This window comes from Arachis hypogaea, chromosome 10, assembly GCF_003086295.3.
Source record: "Arachis hypogaea cultivar Tifrunner chromosome 10, arahy.Tifrunner.gnm2.J5K5, whole genome shotgun sequence".
In the NCBI taxonomy this organism is placed as follows: domain Eukaryota; kingdom Viridiplantae; phylum Streptophyta; class Magnoliopsida; order Fabales; family Fabaceae; genus Arachis; species Arachis hypogaea.
The window spans coordinates 82575726-82585621 of NC_092045.1; positions in this window are offsets into that span (position 1 = coordinate 82575726).

Here is a 9896-nt window from a genome sequence, read left to right on the forward strand (position 1 = left end):
ATACTTTGCCCCATTTTAGATGACGAAAACTGGCGTTCAAAGCCAGCCTTCTGCCCTATTCTAGCGTTAAACGCCTGAAACAGGTTACAAGCTAGAGTCAAACGCCAAAAATAGGTTACAACTTGGCGTTTAACTCCAGGAATAGCCTATGCACGTGAAAGCTTTAATGCTTAGCTCCAGCACACACCAAGTGGGCCCCAGAAGTTAATTTCTGCACTATCTATCTTAGTTTACTCATTTTCTGTAAACCTAGGTTACTAGTTGAGTATAAAAACTACTTTTAGAGATTTAGTTTGTAGCTCATGATATTTTTAGATCTGAATTTGTATCTTTGACGGCATGAGTCTCTAAACCCCATGGTTGGGGGTGAGGAGCTCTGCTGTGTCTTGATGAATTAATGTAATTACTTCCGTTTTCTATTCAATCACGCTTGTTTCTATTCTAAGATATTCATTCGCACTTCAATATGATGAACGTGATGATCCGTGACACTCATCACCATTCTCAACCTATGAACACGTGCCTGACAACCACCTCTGTTCTACCTTAGATTGAATGTATATCTCTTAGGTTCCTGGTTCACGAGTTTGACTGCCTCTCCTGACAACAGAGCATTCAAATCCGTGAGATCAGAGTCTTCATGGTATAAGCTAGAATCAATTGGCAGCATCCGTGAGATCTAGAAAGTCTAAACCTTGTCTGTGGTATTCCGAGTAGGATCCGGGAAGGGATGACTGTGACGAGCTTCAAACTCATGAATGCTGGGTGTAGTGACAGTGTGCAAAAGGATCAATGGATCCTATTCCAACATTAGTGAGAACCAACAGATGATTAGCCATGTACATGGACCCTTTTCACTGAGAGAACGGCTGGTAGCCATTGACAACGGTGATCCACCAACATATAGCTTGCCATAGAAGGAGACCTGCGTGCGTGAAGAAGACAGTAGGAAAGCAGAAATTCAGAAGACAGAGCATCTCCAAAACCTCGACCTGTTCTCCATTACTGCATAACAAGTATCATTTAATTCATGCTCCTTTACTTTTTGCAACAAAAACTAAGAACCCTTATTGATATCCTGACTAAGAATAATAAGATAACCATAGCTTGATTCAAGCTGGTAATCTCCGTGGGATCGACCCTTACTCACGTAAGGTATTACTTGGACGACCCAGTGCACTTGCTGGTTAGTTGTACGAGTTGTGAAAAGTGTGATTTACAATTTCGTGCACCACACAGCTAGTAGGGCAGGCATTCATCATGTGCATTTTCTACCTGTTTGTATGCTTTGCCGACATGATATTGTTTTCCTATCTTTATAACATGTCTAATTGCTATTTGAATTAATTGTTATACATGCTTCTATCTGTGTTTTACTTGTATTGTTTATATTTGTATTTTCTACTGGGATTGAGGAGGTTCGGAAGGCGGTGGCGATGGGATCGCTTGGAGGATTGGTTGGTGAAGGCTATGGGATAGCGGCGTTTGATTAGATTGGAAATCCCCTAAGATATATCACCCTTTTATGGTGCTAAGGTTCAAGTTTTGTTAATGTTTTACATATTAAGCTTTTTTGGTTTAGAATGCTTTAAGCTTGAATTCTTGTGATGGACAATGCGAGGGTTATTGAAGAATATGCAAAGACGGTAGCCTCGATAAGGAACACCCATGGAAGGAATACTAGTAGGGAACTCGAAGATCATCTCAGACCAAGGGGGCAGAACTTCAAGAAAGATGGACATATTCCTTAGCATCTGCAAGGTCAAGGGAATTTCAGAAGGGGCAACAAAGCCTAGTTTCATCAGGCGAAAGGAAATGGTCGATGCTATAAGTGTGGGAAACCTGGGTATATATCTAAGTACTGTTGCCATGAGAGAAACCGAGATGAGGGTCAGAATCAACAGTCAGGCCGTGTGTGTACCTTGGATTCACATGATGCAACGGGGTCGGATCCTCCGATGAGAGGTAAGCGTATGCTTTGAGTATTATATTGCCTGGGCCTGAAGATAGCATGGTTCTATCTTTTGCAAAGTCATCATTAGGGTTACGAGTGCTTAGGGTTTTATTGGGAGTAAACCATGGGAAAGGAAGATTCTAGTGGCGGTAGTCGAGGATTTCGGACTTGTGATGACGAACGATCAGAGTGGATGTGTCGGAATGGTTAAAAGGTATGACTATAAGTCTTGGTGACTCCTTGCATAGGTGATGGGTGCAATTTAGCACTAGTGGCAACAAAAGTACCGACTGATGCCTTTGCGGTTTTTAACTATAATTCTTGCAGTTTTAATGTTTAGAATGATTTCTAATCCGGTTTGAAACTTTGGTTTAAATGATTTGGTTTCAAAAATTAGTCAAAACTCTTGATTTAAGAGATATGGTTTAAACGAACAGTGAGTTCTCTGATTTTGTTCAACTGTGAAAATGGTTTCAAACTTCTCTTATCGAAAAGGATTCAATTTGAAAAGTTTTAATTTAAGAAAATAATGATTTGAAGTAGTCAACTTCTGAGTAAACTATTTTTACTCCTTTCAGAAAACTCAACAGTGATCTGGTCTATAATGAATTGTTTTGAATGATTTGGTTTTGAAATTAAAGATTGGAATTTTTGATCAAATGATATGATTTAAAAAGGAAAAGTGAGTCCTAAGATTTTGTTCACTTGTGATTTTGGTTTGTAATTTTTAATTTAACAAAGGGGATTCAAATGGAAAGGTTTTGATTTAAAGGTTTCAATGAATTTAAAAAAATCATGCCTTAAAATGTTTGATATATAGATAAACGGTTTTTTCCTCTTTTCATAAGGTTTTAACAATGGACTTACTTAGATTGAAGTTGTTTTAAAGGTTTTGACAAATATTACAAAATCGGTATTTGGGTTAAGGAAAATTTTTGGATTCTTAAGGACGATAATCAGAGTGACGCAGTGGAAGTTGTACTCTAAGTTGTCGAAGTGTGAGTTCGAGAAGGAGGAAGTGAAGTTCTTCGGTCACGTGATGAGCAAATGAGGAATAACCGTAGATTCCTCTAAGGTGGAAACGGTGATGGAATGGAAAAGACCGACAACGGTGACGAAAGTCAGAAGCTTCTTGGGTTTAGCCGGATATTACCAAAGATTCATTGAAGAATTTTCCCGGATTGCACTACCAATGACTAAGTTGACAAGAAATGAAGCGCCTTTTGTTTGGACGTCGGAGTGTGAAGAGAGTTTCCAAACTTTGAAGCAGAAGTTAACTTTAGCATCTGTTTTAATCTTGTTGGAACTGCATGAACCGTTTGAAGTATACTGTGATGCTTCTCTGAAGCGTTTAGGTTGCGTGTTGATGCAACACCAGAATGTGGTGGCTTACGCATCGCGTCAGCTGAGACCGCAAGAGGTGAATTACTCAACTCATGACTTGGAATTAGCGGTGATTGTGTTTACATTGAAGATTTGGAGATACCACTTGTATGGAGTAATGTTTAGCTTTTCTGATTATAAAAGTCTCAAATACATCTTTGATCATAAAGAGCTTAATATGTGTTAGAGAAGATGGATGGATTTGCTTAAGGACTCCAATTTTGAGATGAGTTATCACCCTGGAAATGCAAAGGTGGTCGCAGATGCTTTGAGTCGGGGATCTTTAACAATTGCTTGGATAAGAATCAAGGAAGAGGAGCTAGTGGATAAGTTGTGGATCTTAAGCTGGACATTGATGAGGTTGCTAGAAGAGCTTGTTTAAATCAGTTGTAGGTTTTAAGTACGTTTAAGATGGAGATTCAAAGGGCTCAGTAAGATGAGCAGAAGCTTCAGCAATTGTTCCTACCAGTTGGTGATAAGAGGCGTGAGGATTTCATTATGGATGGTGAAGGATTGTGGAGATATAAGGGAAGAATTTGCATACCGGATGTCGGGAGGTTGTGGCGAGCCTTGTTGTCGTCGGCTCACTACAGTGGATTTCCTATTCATCCCGGAAGTGCGAAGATGTAGTATGACTTAAAGAAGATGTTCTAGTGGCCTGAAATGAAAGGTGATGTAGCTACAGCGGTATCCAAGTGTTTGACGTGTCAGAAGGCGAAGATAGAGCATCAAAAGCCGTCAGGAATGATACAGCCTCTTGAGATTCCTCGGTGGAAGTGGGAAGGATTTTAGGGATTTTGTAACCGATTTACCGAGGACTAGGTTGGGATTTGATGCGGTTTGGGTGATTGTGGTTCACTTAACCAAATTTGCTCATTTCTGTCTACCCAAGTGAACCGTTTTATGGAGGAGTTTGTGGGGTTGTATATAAAGGAGATAGTAAGGTTACATGGTGTGTCGTCAAGCATAGTATCGGACCGTGATCCCCGATTCACACCAAGGTTTTGGAGAGATTTCCAAAGAGCTTTCGGTATGAGACTATGTCTCAGTACTGCATATCATCCACAAACGGATAGAAAGTCGGAATGGACTATTCAGACAATGGAAGATATTTTAAGAGCATGTATTTTTTAGGGTTACACTGACAATTGGGATTGGAAGAGCGATTAAGACCAAGGAGTTGAATCCGAGGTGTATAGAACCATTCGAGGTTATAAGGCGATTCAGGCCGGTGGCGTATCAAGTAGCTTTGCCATCCCATTTGTCTAACTTGCATGACGTATTCCACATGTTCCAACTCTGTAAGTACATTTCGGATGCGGCTCATGTGTTAGAGCCTGAGTCGGTCCAGTTGAGAGAAGACTTTATATTTCAAGTGACACCATTAAGAATCAATGACAACTGTGTGAAGAAGCTGCAAGAAAAGGAAGTTTCATTAGTTAAGGGGTGCTTGGAGAAGAGCAGGAGTTGGAGAGCATAACAAGGTGCGTTGACAACTTGTTGGGTTGGTAATGCTGAAAGTAGGATGCTTCGTGGAGAATATATATATATATATATATATATATATATATATATATATATATATATATATATTACATCGCATAATTCGAATTTTCGAGGGCGAAAATCTTTTTAAGGAGGGGAGGATGTAAGAACCGGATTTTTCACAGATAAAATCATTTAAATACCTAAATTAAATTCTGGAAAGTTAGGATGAGAATTTGGGGATATAAATAAGATTTTTGGACTCAGTAGGTCTTTCTGAGTCAGAAAATGTGTTTTCTGCGAAAAACCATGAAAAACCGAGAACCGACAGTCAAACTGGTTGAACCGGTTCAAGTCTGCCCGGTACCGCACGAGAAAAACTAGAAACAGTCAAAGGCCTTAGAAAAATATTAGAAATAAAAAACCGGGCATTAATTTTAAAGATTTGGCCCGAAGTTGGACCAAACGAGATAAAAACGCTAACGGATTGGACCGGGCCCAACCTAACATATAAAAGGGTTCATTAAGTGAACCCATTTCAGCATCACACATAAACAAACACACCCATGCTGCTGAGAAGGAGGAGATGAGAACCTCCATTTTTACTATTCATTTCAATATTTCCAAGCTAATATCTTGAGCTATAGAGCTCCGATCGCCGCATCGTTTGCAGCTACGCATTCCTTGTGAAGAGCTCTACAAAACCCATACAAGAAACTGGAGAGGTAACCACGAAATCTTTTCTATTCTTCTCCTCAAAGTTTTGAGTTTTTTAGAGTTTTGGCTAAGTGAGGTTTTGTGATTTTTGGGTGTTTAGGTACACTCTAGCCTTTGATTGATGTTGGTTTTGGTTTCCAAAACTGTTGAGCAAGGTAAGAGGCATTGAAACTCTTGTGAAATTTCAATTATAATGAGTCCTAGGATGTTTTATGATGGTTTATGTACATATAGCTTGTTTATGGTGATGTTTGGAGCTTGTTAATGCTTGTTGGAGATTCTTGGTGGCATAGATCGTGCTTGAAAGCTTGTCTTGGGCTCATATTGGGGTTTTGGACATATTGGGGATCGGCAAAGGTATGGTTTCAATTTCTTCTATGGAGTATATAATATTCATGGACACTTAGGTTAGTGACCCATAGGATAGGTTTGAAATTCTATATGTTGTTGATGATTGGTTGGTTGATGGTGTACAATGAATTGGTATTGTTGATATGGTTAAATGATGATGTTGAGATATGATGGATTTGGATGTTTGAGCATTTCTGATTAATAATATGAAGCATGGTTAAGTTAATGATGAAAATTGATGGTGATAAATGATGATTAGTGGATATGTGTTTGGAATGTTATATATATTTGATTATTAAGGTTGAGAATGATGAAGTAGGATGGAAAGATTTTTATTAATTGTGAAAAGTGACCTAAGTGGGTAAATTGTGTTGTAGAGGGGAGTTTGGTATTGTTTTGGTTGGTTTGAGATATGATAATTGGGAGAATTGGTAAATTGGGAACTTTGGGTAAAAGTTGATTTTTTAATAAATTTTGTTCGATCATAACTTATGCCTCGGTTTTCAAAATTGGTTGAAAATTGTTTGAAATTAAAGTTCATTGAAAACCTTTTAATTTGATATAAGGTTTGTAAAATTTGGAATTTTGTAAAGAAAGTTATGATCATTCCAAGTTGGTGTTGAAAATCTGAAATTTTGCTAAGTTGCAGTATTTTTAGGATTTCTGATATGTGCGCACGCACAGCCTTGTGCGCACACACAACCCTGCAAAAATCTTATTCTATGTGGACGCACAGACCTGTGCATACGCACAGGCAGGGAAAAAGGTTCTGGTTGCAGCGTTAGCACAGCTTGTGCACGTGCACATCAATGAAGAATTACGACCTGTGCGTACGCATAGCCCTGTGCGCACGCACAAGTCGGGAAGGGTCGTCTGTTGGGGCGCTCGCACAGCTTGTGCGAGTGAACAGGCTTGAAAATTTTAGCACATGTGCATACGCACACCCCTATGCATATGCACACTTTCAAAATCTTCCTGGGCATGTGCACGCACAACCCTATGCGTCTGCACACGCCCTGTTTCTCAAATTTTATTTCATTTTCTACTATTTCACCTTCCCGACGAGGTTGTAAGCTTCTATGACACCTTTTTAAGGCTCTTGGGCATATTTTTGGATACTTGAAGAGTGGGAAAGGATTTAAGGGTTTTAGACGATATTTTTGGGAAAATTTAGAAAATGGAGGCCTAGGTTTCTGGCGTATTGAAGGTGGTTTAATGTTATGTAATGAATGGTTGATGAATGAGATGAAAATTAAGAAACTGTTGAGTTTGGAACTGAAATGTAAATGAACAGTGGTTGAAAAGAGTCAAGGGCTCTGGATGAAGTGATGGATCCATCTTATACTAAAAATGTTTTTGAAAACCACTGCACTACTTTTTCATCGAGATTATGAAACGCTATACGCCCGGCAAGGGCCGAGGTTGAATCTCGCCTGTCAAGGTAGCGACGGCGGCGTAAGGGCGGTGGTTCGTCTCGCGTGTGCTTAGATGTGAGGTCTGTGGCAATAGATCCCGCTCGCATCCCTTCGAATCATCAGAGCGTACAGGCGCAGAACCATGGATAGTGATCCGAGCACTATATCTTAGGGGTTCCCACACCATGATTCCGAAGAGCAACATCTCTATAGAGATGTGTGTGCATTTTCTATCTGGTTGTATGCTTTGCCGACTTGATATTGTTTTCCTATCTGTATAACATGTCTAATTGCTATTTGAATTAATTGCCATAGATGCTACTATCTGTGTTTTACTTGTATTGTATATATTTGTGTTTTCTACTGGAATTGAGGAGGTTCGGAAGGCGGTGGCGATGGGATCGCATGGATGATCGGTTGGTGAAGGCTATGGGATAGCGGCGTTTGATTATATTAGAAATCCCCTAAGATATATCACCCTTTTATGGTGCTAAGGCTTAAGTTTTGTTAAGGTTTTACATATTAGGCTTCTTTGGTTTAGAATGCTTTAAGCTTGAATTCTTGTGATGGATATGGAGTCTAGGATTGTCTTTGGCATCCCGGGGTCTTATATCCTACATCATTGGGCACTGTTACCATATTGAGAACCTTCGGTTCTCATACCATATTTTTGTTGTGTTTTTCAGATGCAGGTCGCAACCCACCTCGGTGAGTTGTTTGGTTAGTGATAGAAGCAGAGGATCCGGATACCATTTGGAGTCTTTTTGGTTTGTTTTGAATTTATCTCTCACTTTTTATTTTTGTTTTGGCCTAGAGGCTTGTATTTGAGAGAGAACAAAACTTGTATAAGTCATTTTAAACTTCAATTTCTTTTGTCTGTATATCTGGCTAGCCGACTTAAACTCTGCAAGCCATGGCTAGTTTCTTATGATATTACACTATTATACATTATTTTTGTTTATATCACCTCTGTTCCTTGTGCTTTAAGTTTGATGTTTCGTTAGTTCGTTTTGCGCTTTTAAAGCCCATTTTTGAACTATATCCTTTATCAGACTTCTAGATAATATTATTCCTTCTATATATCATATGTATGAACTTAGAACTGTCGTAATCCTTGATTAATCTTTGCTTTGTGATGCGAGGTAAAGCTTAGACTAATTGGGGTGTTACAGTGAGTATGCCGGAGATGCATATATGATTAATGAATGTGGTAAATGAATAATGATGGAAAGTGTTGAATGTAGCGTGTAACCCCGGGTAGTAGGTAGTGGCGTTGTCCACTTGCTCCGGGTATGAGATGGGGAAGGAGAACCTTAATAAATGAGTTTAATTATGGATTTTTGAATGAATGTATGTCTGTGATACCTGGGTAGTAGCAAGGGTCGTGGTTCGTCCTCCTTGCTCTGGGTCATCGTTTGAAAATTGGTAATAATGAAGAATGATTATGAATGAATGTGCATTTGTGATACCTGTGTAGTAGCAAGGGTTATGGTTCGTCCCACTTGCTCTAAGTTAATGTTTGAGATTTGATAACAATGATGATTGATTTTAAACTGAATAAATGTATGTTTTGATATCCTGGGCAGTAACAAGGGTTGTGGTTCGTCCCACTTGCTCCAAGTCAAAGATTGTGACGCTTGTATAGTAATGGCAGTAGTGGTGATTCCACTCGCTCCAGATTGAGCTTTTAAACACCCGCTTAGGTAGCAGCCGCAGTAGTGATTATTCTGTAATGACCCAACTTTTAATACGTCATGATCGTACCAAAAGTAAGGCGTTACTAACCTGTTTTCTTTATTAACTATTTAATATTGAGCCTTTAGCTCGATATCGCGTTTCAGTTTTAAATAAAAAGCCAGAAAAGTTTGCTTTTGTTTATTAAAATCATATATCAAAGATCACCAGATAATAATAGTCACATAATTATTCATAATGATAAATGCTATACAAGTAAATTCAATATGAAACTCGAATACAATTCCCATCCCTCTGTATAAAATAAAATTCTTAAGCAACAAGGGCGAGGGAACTCTATGAAAGTAACTTAACTCAAATAAATTCTATAATCTCCCACAGCTTCAAACTGAGTCTTCGAACCTGTGTCACTGAAAGGATGGAAGATTTTGGAGTGAGAACAAACCACACGTTCTCAATAGGGAATAGGAATGCCGTAAAAGTAATGAAATAAAATGCAAATAATTAACATAATCAAAAAAACTATATTTTTTTATCAAACCTTCTGAAAATACTTAGTTTTACTTTAGCTAATTAATTACCTTTTTTAGAATCTCTAACTCAACAAATCTTAATTATAAAACTAGTCATGTAAACCATCTCTCAGTCACATAATTAATTTTCAATCACAACATCAATTCTTAATCACCTTCGTACGTTCACAAACTAATGGCGCTAACAAGAGATTCAATTCAACATACAAACTAGTCACACAGCAAAACAAACAGCACAATCACAAGGAAGTACAACGAGCAAACACAATCAAATGCAAATGCGCAAACAAAGATGATGCATGTCTAGCCCTAGTGCAGGTAATGAGCTCATTTGTTGGCTACTAACCCGCTCCCGACGTTACC